We start from the raw sequence: 25,841 nt of genomic DNA, 5'->3' as shown, positions 1-25,841 counted from the left end.
CAATTTCCGAATCAGTGTGCAATCTGATGCCGAGGTACCTGACCGAGTCGTCGGACCACAGCAGCGGGTACTCCATCTCAAATTGTGAAGTGGACTGAGTGAGCGGGAAGGCTATGGATTTAGTCCAATTGACCTTCAACCCAGAGAGTGCACCATAGTGTACTACCTCTCGCAAAACAGGGGAGAGATTGTTTTCGGGATCTCTCACATAAAGCAAGGTATCATCCGCGTATGTAGACAACACTATTTTGTAGGTAGGAAATCTCACACCTCTATGGCCGTGATCTTCCCTGAGCGCGCATGCCAAGGGCTCAGCAACCAATGCTTATAGCGTCGGTGACAAGGGGCAACCCTGCCGGGTACCCATGGCGATGGAAATGGAGTCAGTGACCAGGTTCCCCAGTCTGATGCGCGCAGAGGGGGCATTATATAACACCCCAATAAGTTGTAAAAAGACAGGGCCAAGTCCCATTCTGGTCAACACTTGCCACATAAAGGGCCACTCTACCGAGTCGAAAGCCTTCTCCATATCCAAGAAGACCGCGATAGCCTTCGTATCTTGTCGCACATGTTGCATTGTACCAAAGACCATACGTAGATTATAAGTGAGGCTTCTATCAGGCACAAACCCTGCCTGTTCCGGGGTTACTAGTTCCGCGGTCAAAAGGGCCAGCCGGGTAACCAAAATATTTGCGAACAGCTTAGTGTCGACGTTCAACAAGGAGAGCGGTCTATACGATACACATTCCTCCAGTGGTTTATCTGGTTTGGGGATAGCAACTAAAAGAGCTTCCCTCATCATTTGCGGCATCTGTCCCGTAACGCACATATCATCGAATAACTCCGAAAGCTGGGGGAGTAATAAATCTATGAAGGTCTTATAAAAGTTCACTGTGAGGCCATCCGTCCCTGGGGCGCTATTCACCCTCACTCCCGTCTGTGCTTCTAGTATCTCATCTTTTTCAATGGGAAGTGAAAGGAACTCTCTGTGTGAGTTTGATAGAAAGGGCAACTTAATATGTTCCAGGTAATCTAGTATTTCCACATCCATATCCGCCAGGCGTGAGGCATACAGGTCCGAATAGTATTGTTTAAATCGATTGGCGATATCTACTTCGTCAGTTAGCAGAGCACCCTCTTCCGATCGGATAGCAGTGATTAAAGTCTTGTCACGTTTGGCTTTCAGCAAGTTAGCCAGCACAGATCCTGGCCTATCTCGCTCCCCATACGCGCGCTGTGGCATATTTCCCCAGGTGCTTCACTTCACTGTCCGCTGCCTCCTGATACTCCTCCAATAATTTCTTCATTGCCTCTGTGGACTCCCCGCCTGCCCCGGACGCCTGACAAATCTCCAATTCACCCAGAAAGTCGACAGTCTCTGGCGGATGTCGCGAAGTATCCCTGAGTGTTTAGCCATGGCCACCACCCTAATGTATACATTGAAAGCCTCCCATACCATCTGGAAACTTTTGACAGACCCAATATTATTAGCAAAAAATGTTTCTATTGCTTCTGCTATTGTTTCTTTGAAGAGAGGGTCCAACAGTGAGTAAGGAGGGAAACGCCATATAAATGGAGGGATTGTCTTCTTGGGGGTGGATTTGACCAGCAGGAGTGGAGAGTGGTCCGACAGTGTGCGTGGCAGGACCTGACATGCACGGATCTGGGACATTAGAGATGACGATGCGAGCCAATAGTCAATACGTGTGTGTAGGTTATAATAGGCAGAGTAGTGTGTGAAACCACCATCCAGCAGGTGGAGCTCCCTCCATACATCAGTGAGGTCCTCGCAAATCATTACTCTTTCTATAGCTCTGACCGCCAGCGCCGACCTTCTTACCGGCCCCCCTGATCTATCTAAGCTCGGGTTCCTGACAAGGTTGAAGTCACCACCCCAAAGCATATGTGTCGCCCCACATCCGTTCACTGTGTTAGCCAATGTAGCAAAGAACTCCGGGCAGTCGTAGTTAGGGCCATATACATTAACCGGGAGCAGATCCAATCCCCTTCCCTGACATCTGGAGATCACGAACCTGCCAACCGCGTCTGCCGTCTGCAGTCGCAACGTGTATTCAGATCTAGGGTTAACCCATGTCAGTACTCCTCTAGCATGAGTTGTGAAACCGGCACCGTTAACATTACCCACAAGGCCCCTGAAGCGCATCATTGAACTCTGCAGCGGAAGGTGCGTTTCCTGAAGCAGGTCAACATCTATATTATGTCTGTTTCGATAGTTCAGCACTTTGCACAGTTTGCGATGGTCATTCAGACCCCTCACATTCCACGACAGCGCTCTGAGGGAATCTATAGGTCTGTGGTCAGTGGCCCCCCCTAGTCGTAACCATCCCGTCTTCCATGCTTCTCATAACGTCCTGTGGCTGATATATGTACTGTACCTCATAAAGCAACATGGTTGACCTCCCCGACCTCAAAAACAAAAACTGTGTCCCTACCCTGCCCTCCCCTCCCCTCCCCCCACCCACAGCAGACCACCCACAACTCGGTCGCACAACATCCCCAATAGGGACCTCCCCCATCTCCCCCCTCCCTCTCCCAACTTAGTGAGCAGTAGTGGTGTTTGGCACTTGCGGGCAGAGGTCGCTTAATATCCAACTAAAAACCTGACGACAGCTTTCGCCTGTCCCGACTTCCATACACCAACTTCTAGCATCACACCCTCCACTGAACCGCTTTTTGTAGCATTACTTATCATGGTACGGCAGCGCATACTAGAGTCTTAACCGTGCCAGTATCGTGTATCGCCCTGGGTGGCTTCCCTGGCTAATGCTGTGGCTTCTATAAAGTCTCTGGGTTCCCTACATACGTTAATTTACCCAGCCAGAGTGAATAGGCTCTGCGCAGATGCATATATTAAAGTATCAGTAAACGTCCGCCACCGCATAACCATATGTACAATCCTGTCGCATTCCCCTTCTCCCCTCCTCTCCTCCATCCCTCAAAATACTTATCGACAATTTGCAACCAGTCAAGTCTCAGTCCTGTTCATCCAGCGATCCCCAGCTGCCGCTCCGGACTCAGCTGTTGCTCCTTGTGCCAGTCTTTAAGCGCCTGCTGCAAAGCCTTTGGTTCTACGAACATATGGGAATGACCTTGTCTGTTCACCCTTAGCTTAGCTGGATACAGCATTGCATAGTCCAGACCCAGCTCCCGCAACAGATTTTTCACGAGAGCAAATTGTCGACGGACATCTTGTACTCGGGCAGTGAAATCCGGGTAGAGTGAAACATTCGACCCTTCATATGATAGCGTCTGTTTGTCCCTCGCCGTGCGCAGAGACGCGTCTCTGTCCCGGTAATTTAACAATTTTGCTATGATTGGGCGTGGCGGTGCTCCCAGCGGGGGTCGGGGCCCTAAGGAATGGTGTGCCCTTTCCACCACAAACATGTTCGAGAACACCTCTGCTTCCAGAAGTTCGACCAGCAGCTTCTCCACGAAACGTTCCATGTTACCCGTTTGTGTCGTCTCCGGCAGGCCAGTAATCCCCAAGTTACAGACTCTCCGCATGCTTATCCAATCTTTCCCCCATTCTGTCCATCCGATATGAGAGGGCCTCGATTTTCGTGCCCAGGGATGAGATGCCGCTCTGCAATCCCTTTTCCATAGATAACAGCAAACTACGGAGATCCGGTTCTTCATCCGTAGGAGTTGGGGACCGATTTGTCGCCTGCGACTTAGAGCTTTTTTGTTCGAAGGAGAGCTTGGACTGAGTCCTGTCTGTTCTACCCATTGTCTTCCCTCGTGTGAGGGAGTTGGTCAAAGACTGTTGCGTACTTCCTCTCTGGGAGTGCGCGGTCAAAGACTAGGCCGTGAGATCCCACTCAGGTAGCGATTGTGGCGTTTCAATACGGCAGGCGGCTCGTGGTGTCTGTCAGTAGCACCTTCAAGTATTCCAGCTACAAGGGGCGACACCTGTTGCTGCTAGTGTCACTTCTTTGTCTTGCCGTTTTTTCACTACTCTAGAGGCCAGCCAGCAGAGCAGCGCCACCCCCGGTCACCTCTTAGGGCAGCCAGATCTGTATCGCAGTTTTCCCCTTGTTCTGCGCTGTGCAAAATCCACCCCGCTCTGCTAGCATTTTGGGGATTCGCTATTATGCCTCCAATGCGTGCTGTTGTCGGTAGGTATAGTGCCACCTTCACTGGAATACCCACTGCCGCAGCATCCACGGCAAGGTCATACCTGCACCGTCGGACCTCGTACCTGGTGACCAGATGTCCCCGGGGGCACAACTCTCAGTACAGCGGCATTCCAGAAATCGTTGTTTGCGCCGGCCCTACCACACTCCGTGGACCCGCAGGGCCCGTCTCTCGCATGAACCCTTGTGGTGGCCGGTGCACGTGGTTCTTCTGGCTGCACATACAACCGCCACTCCGCTTGGCTGCAGTTCCTTGCCCGCGCTGCCTGCGTGACGATCTCCTCTGGAATAATGCAGCCCCAGCTGAGGAACCCCCTCGCTGAGGACTCCGCCGTCGAGCCGGGCCACGTCGCAAATGTCTAGCCGTCCCCAGGACTGTGCTCCACAGCACTGTGACTTTCAGATCCCCACTACCATCGCTGACGTCCACTGCACTCAATTAAGCCTCGGGGGGCCCACCCAGTGTGTGCCCCTGTGGCAGCTGGCGCTCACGCTCCCTCTGGTAGCACTCAAAATGGCAGCGTCGCTCGTCCTCCAGACTCTGCCCTTATCGCCTGGTCTGTAGGTTGCCGTCTTCCCCCCTCTGAACTCTTCCATTCAAGCGCCCCCGCTGCTCATTACCTCCACTGCCGGCAGCCTCGGTGTTTCTTGCCGCGGCCCCGGCTGCCTCACTCGCGCCAGGGGGTGGTGCGGACTCCTCTCGGTGACTGACCTCAAATCTCGCAGCTCTCACTCTGGCGCTGTGGGAGCAGACTTGTATTCCCTCCCTGAGCGGTCCACAGCTCCGCCAGCGCCTCCGTGAGGTCGCACAGTCATCCGAGGTGCAGGAGACCGGCTCGTCTCAGTAGCTCAGCTCAGCTCAGCTCCGCATGCAAGGGGACGCAGCTCCGCCCAGGGCTCACTCCAGCTCGGGGAGCAGTGGCCAAGTGCTCCGCCCGCTGGTCAGCGCCGTATCTTCAGACAGGGGGGGTCCAGAAGTGTCAGGGTCAAATCTCCGGGATGAGACGGCCTTCCGATGATCGGGTGTCGGTCCGTAGGTCGCTTTTCAGCGGTGGGAGACCGGATAATTGCAGGATTGTTGATCGGTGTGAAGGAGCTGAAGGCTCATGCAGCCATTTTCGTCATGAGCCAAGCTCCGCCCCCCCAATGCAGTCATGTTTTACTTAATTTTCCACAACCTCACTCCCAGGGAGGGGCAATAGGGTGGTCGGATTCTCTTCTGAGAGTAACAGTGTTGGTGCCACATTTGACTTGCTCATACTTGGTAAGCCAACTATTGCTGAGGTGTTGTGTCCTAGTACGGGTTAACAACACCTCCACTGAATGGGGTATAAAAATGGTCAAAGGGTGATCCATAACAATGCTCTCACACTGCTCAATACTAATGCTAGTGGAGGCAACAGCTCTAGGGCAGCCGGGCAAAGCTGTGGCAACAGGGTCAAATGTGGCAGAAAAATAGGCCACAGGTCTGTGGGGATTACTGTGTATCTGGGTAAGCACTGAAAAAACACAGCCCTCTCTTACACTGCAAAGTAAAACATTTGTTATGATCAGTCATTCCCAGGGCTGGGGCGCAACAGAGACATTCTAACAGCTATGAGAAGGCATGCATGCAGCTGTCATCCCATGGTACTGGATCTGACACATCTTTGTGTGTAAACCTCTGAAGAGGCTTGGCCATTAGTGAAAAGTTGGGAATCCATTGTCGACAGTAGCCCACCATTCCCAAGAACATTCGTACTTTTTTCTGTGTAGTTGGCAGATTCATTTTTCAGAATTGCTGAGGTTCTCTCTGGAGACACCTTCCTTGCTCCTTTCTCAATGTGGTGTCCTAAATACAGGACTTCTTTATTACAGAACAGCAATTTGGTCAGGGACACTTTATGTCCATTTTCAGCTAAGTGATTCAGCAAAGCAATAGTGCCATATTTGCAAGCCTCCTGCTTATTCGACCCCACCAGTAGGTCTTCAATGTATTGAAGTAGAACTGAGTGATGGGACAAAACTAAAGACTCAAGATTCTTCTTTAGCATCTGATTAAAGAATGATGGACTCAGCACCATGCCAAGACACGGCTGCTGATACGGAAAGTGAAGAGAAACTGGCTATCCTCAAACAATGGTATAGAAAGAAGGCTTGACACAAATCAGTGACAGAGAACCACTCAGCCTCACATGGAATCTGAAACAAAATCACAGCTGGATTCTGTACCACAGGAAAACAAGGAACAATAATGGAGTTTACCCGTAGCAAATCTTGGACAATGAGGTACTTGTTGATAGATTTCTGCAAACTCATGATGGACAAGTTACATGGACTTCCCATAATCTCCTTCAGAATGCCATGCTTAATCATTGAGTCAATCACTGGAATAATCCCAGCAATGGTTTCAGGGATTCAATTGTATTGTGGGATCCTCGGTTACTCAGTATTTGGCTTCACAGTAATGTGGACTGGTTCAACACCTTTGATAAGCCTGATGTCTTTGCCTACAAAATCCCAGACTCCAGGTAGCACTGTGTTTCTCAAATCCAGGGGCAAATCATCGTTCGTTAGCAAATGGTACATTTCAATGCCTGATCTCTGTCTAGCAAGTTTAAAGACAATGGGCCAGATGTACACAGGTTTTCTGATGTCGCAAACGGCCCGATGCAAACGCAAAAAATACTTTTTATATGTACTAAACCATATTTTGCGATTCGTTAACCTATTACCGAACCGCAAAATGGGTTGGCAATTCGGTATTAGGAAGGGGTGTGTTAAGGGCATCCCTTCATAATAGCGACTCGCAGTGGTATGTGTGAATGTTTTGCAACTGTAACCACTGCCTACTCTGCCTACTCTAAAAAAAATTGTCATTTTTGTTTTTGAAATGCATTCCATTTTCCTTTCAGGAAAACGGGCTGCATTAAAAAAACAAAAAAACATTGTTTTATTTAAAAAGCAAACACAGACATGGTGGTCAGCTGGCTCCAGCTGGCCACCATCACTGTGTTTTTAGCGATTCCCAGCGGGTCGCAAACTGAAGCCTACCTAATGAATATTAATGACATAGGTCAGTTTGCGACCCATTGGGAATCTAAAACTGTGTAAAGCACGCTGTTGTACATAGCTGTTTGCGGTTTCCTAATGAATCACTAAAAATCGCTATTAAGTAATCGCAAATGGAAGTCTATGTACATCTGGTCCAATGTCTCCATCATGAGTATGAAACTCAATGCCATTTGGGGTACAATAAATGGAACAATTCAGCGTACCCAAAAGGTCTTGTCTGAGTAGATTTAGAGGACTAGAATCACACAACACAAATCAGTGATGATTCTCGAAGGACCCAATCTTGAGAGGTACCGCTTCTGAACCTGGGCTAGTCATTTGTTCATTTGCAATTTCTACAACTTGGAATCTTTGTTCAGAGAACGGTAGGTTAGGAACCTCTGCTGTTCATGCAGTAGAGTTAGTAGCACCAGTGTCAACAAAGAATGCGACAGGATTCTCATTTACCTCATCATCCACAAATAGACCACTCTAGTCTACCACTAAGGTTGCGCCAAGTACACAATCCTACTCCCCTTTCAGGCCCATCATTGCGACAGGTCTGAACTGAAATCATCTGTTTGGCTCATAGAATATTGTTGGGACATGTTCTGATTCACAAAGGGATTAGTGTTTACATTGGGAACCTGATTTGCATTGTATATCCGGACATTTGCGACATTCACATTTTGTTGTGGCATCGGGCTTGTGGAACTTGTATCACCTGGGCTTGGGCTACATTAGGGTTCTGGACTCTCTGTATTGGTCCTTGCTGTGTCTGAATCATGTTATTTCCCTGAGACTGTGATGAATACAAGCCCCAGCTAGGCCCGCAAGAGACAAGGGTTCGCTCTTCTGTAACGAAATCTATAAGGAAGTTGGCACGGAAACTGCAAAGTACAAAAACAACGTTTATTAACCCTTAAGGGTGGTCCTACAATCCACACAACACTCTTCAGTATTGCAAGGAGTAGCACAAAGAATTTGCATACACAGTCCCCTTTTATACACAGCAAAGGGGCTCATGAGTGGGTGGATACCACAGAGTTGAAGAACATTACCATTTAGGGTCATTCTCGATACTGAATCAATACATGGGCGGAGCTAACACACTCCTTGGGCCCGCGAAAACACATGGTCAAGCAAAGCTAATTATAACAGATGTGGTCAAGTCTGGGCATGCGCCAGACGGACAAGGGAGAGCTATTTATAACCTGTTGCTAGGCAGATTACAAGAGCAACTAACACAGAGGTCGGACTCTCCTCGTGGTGAACACATGGCAGCATGTCAATACAAAATGGAGTCCGGACTTCGGCCAACATAATGGGGAAAACACGATAAAAGGGAAACACTAATGTTTTCAGTAAATGCTTAATCACATTCTGCCTTAGTTTACAACAGACGACCCTTTCAGCATTTACTGAAGACATCTGGCTTCCAAGAATAATCATCGTATATGTCAATTATCATCATTCCTTTAACCTCTTTAGCTAAACCCTTCTGGCGGGCAACATCGGCAATAGCTTTCTTATCTGGAATGCAGAATGAAATGCATACGGAACAACACAATGGTCCACATTGAATACACATACAGAGAAAGAACAGAATTGCTATAATAATGCAGAGACCAGTTAAGACCTTCCATCCCCAGGCAGTAACCAACGCCCAAAACCATCCAGAAAAGGACCAAGTGCCGTTTTCTGTGTGGATTTCAGCTGCTATTTTATGCAGCTTATTAATGGCGTTATAAACGGATGGCGTATGATCAGGAATGAACACACAGCAGCTACTTCCAATAATTTTACAGGCTCCTCCTCGATCAGCTAGCATTACATCCAATACCATACGGTTCTGCAATGCAACAATTCTGGTAATCTGTAATTCTTCCGTAAGATTCCCAAGAGCAGCAGCAGTCTGATTAGTCACAGCTTCTACCACTCTTGTTAATCTTCGGATCTTCCTACTATTCAAAGCGGCTCCAACAAAGAAGAACAATCCTAAATTAAAATCAATATACTGTTGCAAACTGGTATCTGTTTGATCCACCTCGTCAATTGATAGAGTACGTTTATATCTGTTTACAGTCACATTATTCAACAGTTTTAAATCCTTATGATATGACGCGGGTGCTAAAAATACAGGAGGTAATAGGAATGATACATAGCATACCCCAGACCACCCAGCCGGCAAACGGTAATAACCTTTATTTCCACATACAAAGTAGGTATTATGGGATGCTAGGAAGGTGCTGTTATTTAACCCATCAATGTTTAACACAGTTATACAATCACTGACACCAACAGGGATAAAACCCACACTCTGGACACACAGGTCCGCTTGGGCTTGTGCTACTTGAATTACAAATTTATCCTTCCCCACAGTGTCTCTGGTGTTCGTGAAGATATAGGGGATGGATTCATTGTCCGGTCGGTACTCTTCCCATTCCCAAATTGTCCCATTCGCTTGTGGATATCCGTTCTTGTCCTGATGGCATTCTTTATTAAGTCTGAAAAGCAATCGTCCCACTGTCGGTTTTCGAGTGGCAAACAACAGAGTGTACCATGCTCTACAGGAGCCATTGTGAGAGAAAGGAAGTGGTATGAATGGCGTACCTCCTTTCTTCTGATGGGCTGGCATCATCCCACATATCCAACAGTTCGTAGCATTTGTAGCAACGTGGGTGTGATGCAGCATCTGAATGAAAGTGTTATTCAAATAGGATTGCCGATGCTTCAACTCTTGGTATGGCAATGTGTAAAAGTAGTGCTCCGCAGGCACTGGAGTCGTCAATACAAGTGTCTCCCGGGCAGGAGTTGCCTCCTCCACAAACCATGTGGTTATACCAACGATGGCTACTGTTAGCATGAACCCCAACGCACAAAGAATTTTCTTCTTCTCCATGTCAAAGGAAACAATACCCTGATATCTTCCTGAAACTAAAAGTCTGTCAGAACTCTTCCCCTTGGGCAGCGGTTGATTTCTTCACCAGCGGGCCAAGACGGGTGTCGCTACACTAATGCAGGGCTGATCCCCCCCCCTTGCCTCATTGGCTCTCCGTTTCACTAACCCAAGGGCCGTTCTGACAGTATGTCCCGGTACTGGAAACCTCACTTCCTTGGTCGCAGATGATATCGCCTTCCTCCAGAAGTCGTATGGTCCGGAAAAAGCTCCTCAGTGTCGTTTGGCTCTGCAGCACGGCCTGTCTCTGCTGCTAGGATGTCTCGTTGATCGGTCAGCACGGCAGACTCCACCAATCCGGGCGGTACCTTTCGACAGTGCAAGGAATGGATCCAATTCTTCCTGTTCGAGACTCGCACTGCCGTCCTCGTTGCAAGAAGGACTTGCTCAGGTCCGACCCATCTCGGCTCCAAACTGTTCGTTCTGTCGAAGACCTTCAGCATGACATGATCCCCAGGCCGGAGACCATGTCCTTCACCGGTAGACCGATCAGGAAGCGCCTCTCGGACCTGTTGATGAATGGAAACCAAGTTATCCGTTAACTGTGCCAGATAATCACTCATCATCACACAAGGTACATCATACACAGCCTTAGGCCTTGGTGGACCCCAAATATTCATTGGGCGTCCAAATACAATCTCATAGGGTGTAAGGCCGGTTCGAGAATGTGGCACCGACCTAATTGACAATAACGCCAGTGGCAAGGCGTCTGGCCAAGTCAAAGATGTTGAAGCTTGAATTTTGGCGATCTTAAGCTTCAGTGTACCATTATACTTCTCGACTAGTCCTGCAGACTGAGGGTGGAACACGGCGTGGAACTTCTGGGTGATGCCTAGGCCCTTCAAGACATTATTTATAACATCTGCTACAAAGTGAGGGCCATTATCACTCCACAGAAGTCTACAGACGCCGTATCGGGGGAAAAACTCTTTCAGCAATAGCTTCGCTGTAGTCATTGCAGTATTGTCTTTCGCAGGGTACGCCTCAACCCATTTACTGAAGGCGCAAACCACTACTAGAACATACTTCAAATTGTTACAGCGCTCAAGCTGGATGTAATCCATCTGCAGAACCTCAAAGGGTGCAGTGGGTGTCGCAAATCCTCCTGCTGGAGTTCGCGTACCTTTCCCTGGGTTATACTTCAGACAGATCATACAGGTCTGCACCACCCTCTTTGCTGTGCTAGCAATCTCTGGATGCTCCCAGACTTGGGTAAGCAATTTCACAATTGCGGAAGCTCCAACATGTGCTAGCCCATGTGCCATCTGAACCATAGGTTGTACGAAAGCCGTGGGTAACTTCCATCTATCCATCTGCTTATTTCTCCAGCAACCCTCGTCATCCAGTTCTCCTTCGCTAACCCATTGTTCCCGCTCTTTGTCAGAAGCGGTCTTTTGTATTTCTCGCACTTGCTCCTTCGCATCATGCCATCTCTCCACCTGTGACTTCACTACATACATGGCAGTAGTATCGGGCTGCATCGCAGTCTCCCGTGCTACTCGATCCGCTAACGCATTTCCTTCTCCAACCTTATCAACCACTTTCCTATGGGCACTACACTTAACAATGGCAATTTTCTTTGGGTATGTCAATGCAGTTAAAAGGTTGTGAACTAACTCCCCATGCATTATCTGTACCCCATGTGACGTTAGAAACCCTCTCTCCTTCCAGAGTAGGCCGAAATCGTGCGCTACTCCGAAGGCATAGCGGCTGTCTGTGTAAACATTCACACACAATCCTGTACTGAGCTCACACGCTCGTGTTAACGCTATCAGTTCCGCTGCTTGAGCTGATTTCTGTGGTATGCGTGCTGTCTCCACTATCGTCTGTAACATGGTAATTGCATACGCTGCTGAAGTCGTACCATCTGGTAGCTTCAGGCATGATCCATCCACCCACAACTCTCCATCTACATCTGAAAAGGGCGTATCCTGGAGATCAATACGACCCTTTGTTTGTTCCTCAGTCACAAGAATACAATCATGCGCTTTCTGTGCCTCAGGCTGGGTCTCGGGGTATGGCAACAATGTGGCCGGGTTTAATGTCACGCACCTTTTTAACGTAATGTGAGGAGCTAAAAGCGTCAACTCATATCCCGTTAAACGGGCACTGGTCAAATGCTGCGTCTTTGTTTGATTAAGCAGGGCATCAACAGCGTGGGGAACTAACACCAACAGTTTATGGGACAATACAATTCCTTCACTTTGGCGTATTGACACAGCTGTCGCCGCAACCGAGCGAAAACACCCTGGTAATGCTCGGGCGACAGGATCAAGCACAGCCGAAAAGTATGCACAAGGGCGCTGCTTATCGCCGTGCATCTGCACTAAGACTGATAATGCACATCCATCTTTCTCATGCACATACAACGAAAAGGGTTTTGCATAATCAGGGGTCCCTAACACTGGTGCTGAACAAAGGGCCTGTCTCAATTGCTGAAAAGCAGCGTCACATTCATCTGACCAGGGGATCGGGATGGGCGTGTCTTTTGTCAAGAGCGCTAGTAATGGCTTAGCTATGTGTGAAAACCCCAATATCCACTGTCTACAAAAAGAAACAAGACCCAAAAATGCACGCACATCCTTCTGCGTGGATGGCCTTGGTGTGTCCAAAATTACTTGGATACGATCTGGTGTGAGTGCACGCCCCTCCTTAGACAAAAGGTGACCCAAATAAGTCACCTTTGGTCTACAGAATTGCAATTTCTTCCTAGAGACCTTATGATTGTGGGATGCTAAAAAGGAAAGTAAGGCTATCGTACTTTTCTCACACAACTCCAGGGTGTCAGCCGCCAACAGGATGTCATCGACATATTGAATGAGGGCGACCCCCTCGAGTAAGGCAAAGGAATCCAACTGTCGCTTCAAAGCCTGACTATAAATACTAGGGCTTTCTGTATAGCCCTGGGGAATTCTACAAAAACGATAAGATCTATTGTTTAATGTGAACCCAAAAAGAAATCGGCTATCAGGGTGAATGGGAATAGAAAAGAAGGCATTTTTCAAATCAATCACTGAGAACACGGTCGCCGTAGGCGGGACCAAGGTAAGCAACGTCGTGATATCGGAAACCACCGGATACTGAGGTATCACGATCTTGTTCACCTCCCTCAAATCAATTATGAACCGATAGACCTTTGCATCCGTGTCCTTTTTCAGAATAGGGAGAATCGGACTGTTACAGATATTATAGGGAACTTCTTCCACTACTCCTACTGCGATCAAATCTTGCACAATCTGTATGAGAGCCTCCTCGCCCTCCTGGGAAATACGATACTGTGGGAGGCGCGGTAGTACCGCCCCCTCCTGGACACTAATGTGGACCGGAGGAATCACCATTTGTCCGACATCTGTGTCCGATGTCGCCCATAAAGTTTGGGGGAGGGTAGCCAACAACGCATCCTCTGAGATCGTACACATCCGCCCAGATCGGGGGTAGTTGTCATTTAAAATCACCCTCACACCCTCAGGGGAGCAGCGAATTGTAGCCCTAAAATGCTTTAACATATCGAGGCCCACAATGTTATCCGGTGTGTACGGAGCAAGCAGAAACGGACAAGGCGCAGAAAAACAATCAACTTTAAATGCAAGGGGCTGTGAAAGAGGGCTGCGGGAGAGTGTACCGTCAAACCCTACCGATGTAACTATTGAGCCGGATGGGGGAGCCCCCGGAACCAAGTACCTAGACAATGCACTACGTGTCGCTCCTGTATCCACTAGGAACTGATCAGTAGAACCTAAAACCTCAGCCGATACATAAGGACCCGTCTGATCGACCGGCACCTCAACTGATTCGGACCCCCATCCTACGCATTCCTATGCATGCTGAGAATCGTGATATCCCAATCGATCGCTGTCCGATACATGATACTGGTGCTGGCGATCGAAAACATTTGAGCTATCTCGGTGCTGTCCGGCAGTATCGAAACGGACATTATCGTTGGAATTCCCTCTAAAGTTCGAGAAGCCCCCTCTACCTCTCGGCCCACCCGGAGTGTGCCCCTGACGCGAAGCACGCAACGCTGGGCAATCCCTGGCCCAATGGCCCAACTGCTTGCAATACGCACACTGGTTCCTATTCAAATCAGATCGGCCCGAAGGGGGACCATAAGATCCACCCCTTCCCCTATTATTATTACCCCGGCGGGGCGGCCCATATACTTGTGCTAACATCACTTTGGTTTTAAGATCTTTCGATTTCTTCTCCTCCTGGCCCTTCGCCTCGTGCTCCTGACGCTCATAATACTGGGCAATGGTCAGAAGGGCCGTCGGTGTCGCGGAGGACCAAGAACTCTCACTCGCTTTTAACCGGGCCGCAACTGCCGGCAGCAGATTAGCCACATATTTGTCCGCGAAAAGGTGGCGGCCCGTGTCGTCAGTAAGCGACTGGCCACTAAAATCATGGAACGTTTCCTCAAAACGCGTAAAGAAGTCCGCGACTGACTCGTCAACTTTCTGTTTACATGCTGCTAACATATTCCAGTCAATCTTTTTAGGGGGGATAATCGTCTTCAGCTTAGCCACAATAGCCGCAGGGAGATCTAAAATATTCTGGGGTGGTTTCTGTGCGGGCTTCCGTTCCCTATCCTCATCCTCAAGGTCAGACCACCGGGCCTTGAAGGCAACCGCATCATCTACCTTCCGGACAGAGCGCCACGTATCCGGCGGTAGGATAAGGCCAAAGAACAGGTCTATATCCGCCAAGGTCATAATGCAAGAATTCAAGGCCCCCTCGACTTCTTCATAGAAGGCCGCTGGATTCTTGCGGGGGTCAGGCAGCGCATTCTTTAATGCCATAACATCGGCCCTATGCCATGGAGTATAAACCCAGTTATATACAAAATATCCCCTTGCATCGGCGGAGTTAACATCCGAGCTAGTCCCCGCTCCCTTAGGAGGAACATACAAAGGCGCCGCCTCTCGCATTGGTTTAGCATGCACTATGTCATCCTTATCTGACTGGGAGGCGGATGGGTGGCCCCCTGCTGCAGACGAATCCGACTGCTTCTCCTCCTCCGTTTGTTGACGTGCTTTCTCTCTAAGGGCCAGTACCTCGTCCCGCAAAGCGAACAGCCGCCGAGCCGCCTCAGAAGCCTTAGGGGGAGAAAAAACACCATTACGTAATGCTCCGGCATCCGAAGACACGTCGTCAGGCTCAAAGACACTAGAATATTTTCGGAAAGCTGCAATTACTTCTTCTGAAAAATGAGACAGAAAATACACCCTCTCTCTATCTTGCCACGACCCCCAAGCATGGAACAACTCATCCATAGACATCTTGCCCTTAAGTGCACGGAGGGAAAGTTTCCGAAGCTCAGCCATATGCTCGGCCGATAACATGGACCGTGTGTCGACCTTACCCGGAGCCGGGCCAGAATCTTGCGGCCGTGGAGCAGATGCGCCAACATAAGGGGGCGGAGAGCGATCTAGTAAATAAAAATCGTCATCAGGATTATTAAGGACAGGATAAAGCGGCTGACGAACAACATATTGACCCGAAACTTGTAGCCTACGCTCTTTCTCTTGTCTGTCCGTTTGCTCTTTGTCCTCCCGACGCTTCGCTTCCTGCGCTCGCATATGATCATTCTTTCGCTGCTCCTTATCAAACAGCGCTTTCTCACGTTTCTCTCGCTCACGCACTTCCTTCACCCATAATCGCACACACTCAAACATATCCTGACGAGCACGTCGCTTACACATACACTGTTCCACATACTCAATCTTACGTATATCAAACGATCCATACAAAGGCCATCGCAACTCAGGATCCTTCCTAGTATATTTCCTCCATAACGTGCTGTACATTATGGAAGAAAGACCATGCTTCACGTACATATCCCTATTAGGAGTCCCCTCTGGGGGAGCTGGAGCAGATTCCTCGAGGTTCAACCGGTTCCCAAGACAGCAGCACCACTTACGAAGTGCGCTAAAAGCAGGCATGCTAGGAATAATGCAAAATATGCAGTATTATCAAGAAAAATGGCACTTAATCGTTGCGCCGTTCAAAGTTTACACAGCTCCGGAGAAATTTCTCCACATTACCTGCCTATATGTGTTGCAACGCATATATTTTCACAAAGACAAATTCAAAATATGACTAGTCACCATCAATCAAACTCAAATAGCCAGACCAGGCTTCAAAACTCGGAGCAAGTACCGTACAACGGTTCTTACCAATCAAGAGTCCAGGTTCCAACTGCCAAGCTCCACAATCGCCCAAACGGCTCTCACGGCAGGACCGACAGAAGAGGTCTCAGTCGATGACCGGCGCCACCCAGACGGTCAGCTCGGAAGGGAAGGAAGAAAAACCTCGGGATGCCAGGGCTAAGACGCCGCTGGCAGTGATCACGTCCCCGGCCAAACTCCTCACCTTCGTCGCGACCAGTCCTTCGAGCATCCGAGTCGCCGATGAGCCCCACGTGACGGGCGCCAATTGATGAATACAAGCCCCAGCTAGGCCCGCAAGAGACAAGGGTTCGCTCTTCTGTAACGAAATCTATAAGGAAGTTGGCACGGAAACTGCAAAGTACAAAAACAACGTTTATTAACCCTTAAGGGTGGTCCTACAATCCACACAACACTCTTCAGTATTGCAAGGAGTAGCACAAAGAACTTGCATACACAGTCCCCTTTTATACACAGCAAAGGGGCTCATGAGTGGGTGGATACCACAGAGTTGAAGAACATTACCATTTAGGGTCATTCTCGATACTGAATCAATACATGGGCGGAGCTAACACACTCCTTGGGCCCGCGAAAACACATGGTCAAGCAAAGCTAATTATAACAGATGTGGTCAAGTCTGGGCATGCGCCAGACGGACAAGGGAGAGCTATTTATAACCTGTTGCTAGGCAGATTACAAGAGCAACTAACACAGAGGTCGGACTCTCCTCGTGGTGAACACATGGCAGCATGTCAATACAAAATGGAGTCCGGACTTCGGCCAACATAATGGGGAAAACACGATAAAAGGGAAACACTAATGTTTTCAGTAAATGCTTAATCACATTCTGCCTTAGTTTACAACAACTGGACAATCCAACATTCTGAATCATCAGTTCCATTAACCATGTTATCAGCATTAAATCGACTTTCGTGTTTCCAATGCCCAAACCTTCTGCACACGTGGCAAGAGTTTGTTTTCTTCAAAATCAGCACATCAACACCTGTTCTCGGATCAATCGGGGCACCTTGTCACATACCCTGTGACTGAAACACTTGCTGTTGAAACCCATTAACACCTTGCATAATCGGGACCTGCTGATAACCTTCCTGCACGGGAAAAGGATTATTAATAAATGGCTGATTCTGACCAGTCTATGCTGCTTTCATTTGTGCAGTCATTAACTTCTCCTTTAACTTCTTGTGTTTCATCTCTAATTCATCTCCGCAGTACTTTATGCATCTCAAAATGTCATCAATGGGCTTACTCTGTCAACAAATCAAAAGCTGCTGAATCATGGAACTAACCTAAAGCTTCAATCCATACATGTATCTGTAAACAAAATGTCCCATATCCTTTGCCTCAATTGTCTCCGTCCCACTGAACTGTTTAAATGCCTGGAATGATCTTTCATAGAAAGCATGTATTGACTTTTTGGTTTCTTGGGTAATTCTTTCAATCTTGACCGAATCAATCTCTTTAGCAGAGGGCTTCGATTTCAGAAATGCAATCACCTGATGCTATTTTTTTATTCCCAGTGGAAATGAAGAATGCAATTGAGAATGTCTCAATGGCTGCACTTCACGCCAATCCAAAGAAACTTTGATCTCAACTCACAGCTCACATGGGACCACAATTTCAAATAGAGTATTCAAATCTTTCCATAAAACCTTTGATATTTTCACAAACCGATCAACCTGTCTGTACCATTCCACTGGATTCTCTCTCAATTTTCGAAAATCATTTGTGAAGGATGCAAGATCTGACCTACTCCATGGTATATGTACATACCCTCCACCAGGAACCTCTCTCAGGGGAAGCATGTGGACATCCTCATCTTCCTCCTCTGTTGCAAATGGACGCATCTGTGAAATCTGACTTTTTTTGGTTCTTTTTTCTTAAACCATGTACCTTCCCATTTATCTAATTCACTCCACTTTCGAATGTGTGCAATAAATTCCTTCATATGTACTCTCATTCCTGGCAGATGCATGCTTGAAAGATCTCTGTCACTGAAGCACAACCTGTAACCTTTCTGTAAAATTTTGGATTTCTGTACATCAATTCCATGTGTTTGGGCCAATTCAGACATTTCTCATGAGCCTGTCCTGCACATCTAGTGACATTTTTTCACAGGAACAATAGTTCATCATCCTGATATGCATTCCATTGTGATAAGTCAAGAGTCTCATTTATCATTTCTTCTAATTCTACTTCCAATCAATCTATCCATATCCATTGTCCTTTCTCTCTCAAGGTCCTGAGCATTTACTCCATTCGTTCCCGAATTCCCACTACTTGTCGGGGAGTCTACACCTTTAAACCAATCCTCAAGTTCCCTGGCAGTAAAACATGGTTGTTCTCCTGGGGTATTAAGGATTATTTCTTCACTATAGGTAGCACTACTCAAAGCAGGTGGGGAATTTAGAAGGGACATGTCAGAAAATTGGCTTTTGAAGGCATCTCTGCCCAAGGGGTAGTGTAATTCATCCTTGGTGGGCAACTAGTTGGGCATGAAAAAGGGTGATGGTCTATGAGGAAACCTCCTGCTCAAGTCTAACCCTTTCTGATTTAAAGTAGGTTCTGCACTCACAGCACATGGGGTATTTTCTTGTTTCTCAACAATAGGAGTCTGAGGAATGGATCTCATCGTTGAGCCCACTGAATTGTTAGCTACAGCATTCATTCTGGTAGGAACAGCCAAAGTATGTGCTATTCCCATTTTATACAGAGGAACTACAGGGCCAATTGTGACAGGTGCAGTCAATGAATCTGGGGCATTTAGAGCATGTGATGTCAAAGGGACCGTCATAGCTGAATGTTCTCTCATTAAATTTCGATTCATATTTACTGGTGCCATAGGCACATCAAACCTCTCGCTAATAGGTGCATTACTCGTTCCACCATTCTGTGCATCTTTTATATGGAGGTGAGCGGTTTAGCAATAATTCACTCACAAAATCCTCATCTAGTTAGCTGTCACTTTCCTCAGTCCCATTCTCTATGGCTTCTGGCTTTCTATTCTTTTTCTTTTTGTTGTGTTTACCCTTCCCTTCTCCTTCACTTGTCAACGCAGGATATAGTATAGTTCACTCAATCATGTTAGTCCTCCAAGATATCTGTTCTGCATCCCATCTAGCATCTGTATAAGTATGTATGGCTTTCTTAACTCTCCCTGAAACCTCTCTCTGTGTCTATTTTGGGTCATCTGTTCCCTGGCATCAAGTGCTTCATATTGGGTAGGTCTAGGAGGGGGCTTCATTTAATACAGCATCCTCCTTAAGTTCTCAATAATTCTCAAATTAAATGTCCCATAATGGGGAAATTGCAATGCAATATCTTACTCAGTGACCGTATACTATTGTGAGAGCCAAGCACATGTATACCCATGTCTACCACCATAGAACTACCTGGCGTTCCTTCGGGGGGTGCCTCTTCTCCCTTTCAGGATCAGTTGCATCTCCCTTACCATGCTTTGTAATGCTTTACAGAATTTCATTTCGATCAGATATGCAGTATTCACAAATTACTTTCCGTTAGAACCAGGAAACGAATTTCTCCCACAATAATGTTCACTGATCACAACCAATACCGGCGTGGCTTTCTATGACTTATTCAACCAATACCAGAGCGTCTCTACACCAACCAACCTATACCAGCGTGGCACACTGTGATGTCAACTTCACTCATTGCAGCAGTCACCCTCTTTTACAATTTCTCTCGTGCGTGTGCTCTAAGCAATTCACACAAAACAATGCAAGCAACTTCAACAACTAACTTTGCTCCACTAAAGAAATTAAAAATGATTCATACGGGGGTGTGGTCTTGCAGCGAGACAATATGGCTGCTACCTAGAGTCTCTCCGAGGCCCCCTTTCCCCAACGAACATCCGCATAGCAGATCCGATCTTCCTGGTGCCAGAAATCTGAACCGGAGGTGCAGCGGATAGGGGTGGGGGGAATTTGAGAAAGTGACTTTCGCAAATTATCACGAAAATGTTACAAATCTCTGCAAACACGCGGAAATATCGCGAAGATGCGGAAGTTTTTTTCCCGCCCGTTCGCGGTGTTTTCTGCATGGTCGCGGCTCGCCAACTTACCCAAGCGGTTGCTTGCGGGCGCAGCCATCTTGTTTTCACTCTTCTCGCGGTGCATGATTGCGAGAAGAAAGACGTGATCGCGCGACCAATGACATTACTGCGGGCGCGAACTGTCGCTAAACAGCGCAAATGGCTACCAACAATCCAACATCTTGTGGAGAACGCGACCGGATCGGGAAAACTTGTCGGCGAACGCGGGGATTCAGGTAAGGCGATCGCCCGCGCTCGAGAATGTATTATTTTACAGCGCGAGCAAGAACCAAATTATCGCTAAGCTGCGGAATGCGGAAATGTTGAAATTTTCGCGCTCTCCGCGGAACACGAAAATGTCAAATTATCGGAATTTCCGCGAGCGGAACGGAAATTTAGCCCAGGCCTAGCAGCGGAGCCCTTGGCTGCAATTCCGGTGAAAATCGGCCGACCGAGACCGGAGAAAAGCGTTCCGATGCCGGCGGCCTGCAGCCCTTGAAAGCCGGGGCCTCGCCTAGTGGAACTGACCGACTTGAACGTCGAATAGGTGGGCGGCCCCTCCCCCCTCCCGCCCGGTGAAACGGAGAACATCGTGAGTGGAGCTTGCCTCCACCCTCCACCACTACCACTGCTAAGTGCCTTTGCCCAGCGCCTTTACCTGCCTTTGGATACCTGTGTGCTAACTTGGGGGCGCCGGGGCTGGGCCCCTTCCGCTGAGCTGGGGCCTCGGGCGGACCTCATATGGTGGAGCTGACCGGCGGAGAGGTGAGTGGAGCTTGCCCTTGCTGAGGGGCGCCCCCCGCCTGATACGAGTGATGGCTGCGAGGAGAGTTCCTTTGTGACGCCCGTGGAGGTGAGCGGAGTCCCGAGGTAACCGAATCTGCCACGAGAAGACCCCTAGATTACGGCGGACTCCACTGGGTTGCATCAGGGGAAGGGGTAGCGCCGACTTGCTGGAGGCATGCTCGTAGGCCCCTGCGCCATGCTTGCACAGACCTGTGATCCCCTTTGACAAAGTACAGCGGAGTATCGCCCTGAGACGGGCTGAGGAGTGCCCAGGGGTGAGTATGAGGGAACAGACTGCCTGTTGGTGTGTAGGATACCATCTTCACTTCCAGCTGCTGATGCTGTTGATTGGCGGTGCCTTGGAGTGTGTGCCCCCATCCCTCTTTGGGCGGGGGGTTTCATTGACTCTCTGCACACCGGAGGGGACATATGATAGGCGCTTGAGGGGGCCCCTGCAGCATTTGCAATGCGCAAGAATCACTGCATGGATTGTGGACTATGCTCTAATAACCACCGGCCTGTATGTGTGCTCCCTCCGATTTGGTAATTGCCTGTTGACTTTAGTTGGTGAATGAGTGGGGGGGATTGGGTTTCTGGCGCCCCCGGTCGGCGCATAGACTGAGTTACTTACCTGGGAAACAAGAACAGTCTCGTCATGTCCAATGTAAAGGGTGCCTGTGCGTCCCAGCAGAGCAGACTTGACCGCTATACCTGCCCGAAGGCGGACCTGACTGAACAAAAGGGGGCAAGTGATAAGCCACAAAGCGATGCTGTGCAGGAGCCTACTGAACCTACAATGAAGGACCAAATGGCAGCTATCGTAGGGGTCCGCACATCTATTGATGCCCTCTCCTCGGAAGTAACATTGATCAGAGCGGACCTAACAAAGTATAGAGAAAAGGTCAAACAGTTAGAGACTACTACCACCAGCCTTGTGGAGGATACTTCGCAGCTACAAATGGACATGGAGGAGCTACAAATATTCCGGAGGCTGACGGAGGACAAGTTGGACGACTATGAAGGGCGCCTCAGATGCAATAACATCCGCGTTCTTGGCGTGCCAGAGAAATCGGAGGGCCTGCTGTTGATCTATTCATTGAAGGCCTTATCTCAACGAAGTTGCAGCCAAAGGGCCTTTCTAAATTGTTTGTAATTGAGAGGGCCCACAGGGTACCTGGGGGTCGGCCAAAGCCGGGGGCCCTTCCTCGTCCGATATTGGCCCGGCTGCTTAACTATAGAGATAGGGACCAATCCTGCAAGCAGCGAGGGTCGCTCCTCCGATCCACCTAGACAACGCGGAGATCACCTTTTTCCCCGACTTCACCCGGGCAGTACAGATGAGACGACGCTCCATCCTTGATATCAAGCGCAGATTGAGGAAAAGCGGTCTCAAATACGCCATGCTCTTCCCAGCGCGCCTGAGAGTTGAAGTTGAGGGGAGAACCCGCTTCTTTGACTTGCCGGAGTTGGCGTCGGACTGGCTTGACGGCCTTCCGGCTTCGGCGGAAAATATCCCCACCGACCATTAAGTGGATCGGCGGACTCATGCTGATAGGCCCTGGGTAGCCCTGACTGGCCTGTTTTTCTTCGTTTACGGAGCACGAGCCGCCAAGGTTTGACCAAGGCTTGAGTCATAATCTATGTCGGCATATTGGATGTCTGCATTCTCGACGGCTTGTGTATCCATCATATACTGCACCAGTAATTTGTAACTGTGGGAAAGGGGGCTACAGGGCTCTAAGGCCTCCCCAGACATTTTTCTTCTTTCCAGTAGAATAGTTGGGCGACAGACACTCTGCATTTAATTTTCATGGGCAGTTCTGAGCCCAGAGTGCTGGGAAGCAGGGTGGGGGGGATGTTGGGTGGGATTGTTGTTTATTTGTTTGTTGTTCTTTTGCATCATCTCGACAGTGCAATGCGTACACATAAACCCGCTAGCGGGGATCTGTCTATTTGCCAATGGGAGTACAGAGTAACAAGGAGATTAAAATTTTAAGTTGGAATGTGAACGGCTTGGGGGACAAGATCAAGAGAAGTGTTGTACTACAGTACATTAAGAGACTGTCACCGGATATTGTGTTACTCCAGGAAACCCACCTCATAGGCAACACGTGCAAAGCAATGCAGAGATGGGGTTATTCGATGGTAGCACACACGGGCTTCACTTCTAGCTCCAGGGGCATAGGCATTATGCAAAAAAAGTCATTTCCTCTCTCACTCACCTCCACCTACGCAGATGATCGGGGCAGATACGTCGGAATTACGGGCTCTTGGGAGGGTCGAACTGCTACCTTTATGTCAGTATATGCACCCCCAGGGCTACAGGGGATAACGTTCACTGATCTCAGCGCTATTCTGTTGGCTTTGCCTGAGGGACAATTGGTGCTTGGAGGCGATTTCAACTCAATAATATCGGGGACACTAGACAGACACCCCCCTCGCACAACCTCTCCCGCAGCGCATATCTTCTCCGGTTTCCTAGAGGTGATAGGGCTGATAGATAGTTGGAGAGTGCGCAACCCAGACAAGGTCCAGCACACCTTTCATTCAGGGGCACACAATAGCTTATCCCGCATTGACTACATAATAGTTCCGGCTCCACAAATCACAGACATTCACGAAATCCATCACCTGGCCAGAGGTATTTCCGATCATTCCACTCTGTGGGTCCACATAGTACTAGACCACACGCGGGTGGGACGAATTGCCCCAATAAACCCTTGGTACCTCAAGAATCCCAACATCAGAAAAGACCTCACTAAAGCCATGGACAATTATTTTCTTGAGAACGAACACACAGTTAAGTCCCCTCAAATATGATGGGAAGCATTAAAAACAGTAATCCGAGGGCAGGCCCTTTCTCTGATTGCGGGCTCCAAGAAGGATGGGATGAAAGACATCTCCGACATAGAACAGGAGATCTATCGACTAGAGCAGGATGTCAGCTCAGACACCACACCGGAAATCCTTCATTTCCTCCGGCTGCGGCAGGAGGAGTACCGGGTATTGGTCACTGATCGAGCCAAACAAATGGGACAGAAAAGGCTGGGCCGCATATATGACTTGGGTGACAAGGCCGGCAAATTGCTCGCCTGGCTGGACTAGAAAGAGAAAGCCAGCAAGCTCGTGCCAGAACTTAAAGGTAACTGACCCTCAAGACATAGCTAACCACTTTGCAGCTCACTTCCAAACGGTGTATAGATCAGTGGCACCTTACCCTGAGACTGATTTTTCGTATCTTATCAAAGATATTTCTCTTCCTACGCTGTCAGAATCAGACCAAACATTTATTGACAGTGCCCTCTCTGCGGATGAAATAGCGGCAGCTATAAGAGCTTTGCATCCGGGAAAGGCCCTTGGCCCAAACGGCATTCCTATCAAACTTTACAAACTCCGGCCGGATAAATTGGCCCCCTACCTGAAGTCCATGTTTGATGACAGCCTTAAGCAGGGGTCCTTGCCGTATGATCAGAGAATTGCTACCATTGTAACAATCCACACAGAAGGGAAACCCAAGACGAAATGCTCCTCCTATCGCCCTATATCGTTGCTAAACGCAGAACCCAAAATCCTAGCTAAAGTACTTGCTACGAGGTTGATTAAGGTGATAGGCGATCTAGTCCACCCAGATCAATCAGGATTCATGCCTAAAAGAAACACTGCTCTTAATCTGCGCAGACTGCACGGAGTCTTGGGCAGAGTCCCGACGATACGCGAGGATGCCATCACAGTCTCCCTAGATGCCACAATGGACTTTGAGACGCTGGAGTGGCCGTATCGCTTTGTAGTACTCAATAAATTTGGGTTTGGGCCCAATTTCTGCCGGTGGGTGCAACTGCTATACAGCGCACCGATGGCTCAGATAGTGGTGAACAATAGGAAGTCAGAACCCTTTACACTCAGCCGGGGAACCCGTCAGGGATCCCCACTTTCCCCTTTACTGTTCGCTTTGGCCCTTGAGCCTCTGGCGACGTGGATACGTAAGGATGTAATGATCCATGGCATACGGTGGTCAGCGCACTGGGAGGACCGTATATCTTTATAAGCGGACGATATTCTCCTGTATATCACGTCCCCGAAGAGATCATTGGTCGTAGTCTTTGACATACTGGATATTTTTGGCAGGTACTCTGGGTTTCGCGTCAATTGGCAAAAATTGCTTCTCTACGTCCTTTGGGGGAACTCCCCTCCTCTACCCCACACTTGCCCGATACCTGTAGTCTCAGAAGGCTTCAAATATCTAGGAATATTTGTCTCTCTTGATTCCTTGGTCCGATATGCTCGTAATCTGCTCCCCCCAATGCAGAGGCTGAGAAGTGACATACTAAACTGGAAGTCGCTCCCGCTCTCGCTTCTGGGCAAGGCTGCGCTATTTAAAATGATGTTGCTGCCCTGTTTCCTGTACGCTCTGCAGAATTCAATAGACCCTGTCCCAGACTCTTATTTTACAGAACTCGAGGGGCTCCTACGTGACCTTCTTTGGGGAGGACGACCATGTATTGCTCTAAAAAAGCTGACACTCAGTTGGTATGATGGCGGAATTGGTCTACCTGATGTTAGGAAATATTATTGGGCCGCGCATCTCACAGCCATCAATCATTGCACATACGGACGCCCTGACAACCCTGGGTTTCTTATGGATCGTTGGCTTCTATTTAATGGTACTTTCTCCCGGG

Source organism: Triturus cristatus, chromosome 5_2, assembly GCF_964204655.1.
Source record: "Triturus cristatus chromosome 5_2, aTriCri1.1, whole genome shotgun sequence".
Taxonomy (NCBI): domain Eukaryota; kingdom Metazoa; phylum Chordata; class Amphibia; order Caudata; family Salamandridae; genus Triturus; species Triturus cristatus.
Note: the sequence above shows the minus strand (reverse complement) of the source record.